At 47.8% G+C, this 984-nt stretch overlaps 1 pseudogene; it reads left to right on the forward strand.

Annotated features, from left to right (window-relative positions):
• Nucleotides 1-269: 269 nt before the first annotated feature.
• Nucleotides 270-978, forward strand: LOC115284649 (annotated as a pseudogene).
• Nucleotides 979-984: the final 6 nt, after the last annotated feature.

Consider the following 984-nt stretch of genomic DNA (forward strand, 5'->3'; position numbering starts at 1 on the left):
GACCGGGGCGGGAGCAGCGGAGGAGGCCCCGCCCCTGGCGGCGCGTTAGTTTATCCCGGGGAAGCAGTTTAGGAGCGGCAGAGAGATAGGGAAGGAGGGCGGGCCCGGGAGGAGGGATGCGGCTCAGTGGAGGCAGCCGCCACAGGGACGCGTGGCCATCACCACCTCCTCCGCCACCGGACTGCCCGGAGCCGCCCCGCACGTCGTCAGGTAAAGTATCATCTGCGTGGGATGTTGCCTAAATCCTGGAAGACTGCAGTGAGGTGGCAATGTCTCGGGGACCTACCCCACCTCTCCCTGGAGATCTGTCTGCTGGTCCCATTGCAGAAAGCTGGTGTTATACGCAGGTTAAAGTAGTAAAATTTCCTACATGTGGACCATTCATAACTTCAGCTTTTGTCGAGAGGAAATGGGTGAAGTGTTAGAAAGTTCAACATTTTCATGGAGCCCTAGTGACAAAATGAAATGGTGCCTGAGGGTAAATCCAAAGGGATTAGATGATGAAAGTAAAGACTGCTTGTCCTTATGTTTGCTTTTAGTCAGCTGCCCAAAAAGTGAAGTTTGAGCAAAATTCAAATTTTCCCTTCTACACGCTAAAAGGGAAGAAACAAAAGCCATGGAAAGCCAAAGAGCATGTCGATTTGTACAAGGGAAAGACTGGGGTTTTAAACACTTCATTCGAAGCGATTTTTTGCTTGATGAAGCTCATGGTCTTTTACCAGATGACAAGCTTACATTATTTTGTGAGGTGAGTGTGGTCCAAGATTCAGTAAATATATCAGGAGATGCTAATACAAGTACTTTGAAGGTGCCTGAATGTCGACTGGCAGAAGATTTAGGTAATCTCTGGGAAAACACAAGATTTACAGACTGCAGTTTGTGAGAGGACAAGAATTTAAAGCTCATAAATCCGTACTTGCAGCTCGATCCCCAGTTTTTAAGGCAATGTTTGAACATGAAATGGAAGAAAGCAAAAAGAATCGA

The sequence above is a fragment of the Suricata suricatta genome, unplaced genomic scaffold, assembly GCF_006229205.1.
Source record: "Suricata suricatta isolate VVHF042 unplaced genomic scaffold, meerkat_22Aug2017_6uvM2_HiC HiC_scaffold_13947, whole genome shotgun sequence".
NCBI lineage: Eukaryota > Metazoa > Chordata > Mammalia > Carnivora > Herpestidae > Suricata > Suricata suricatta.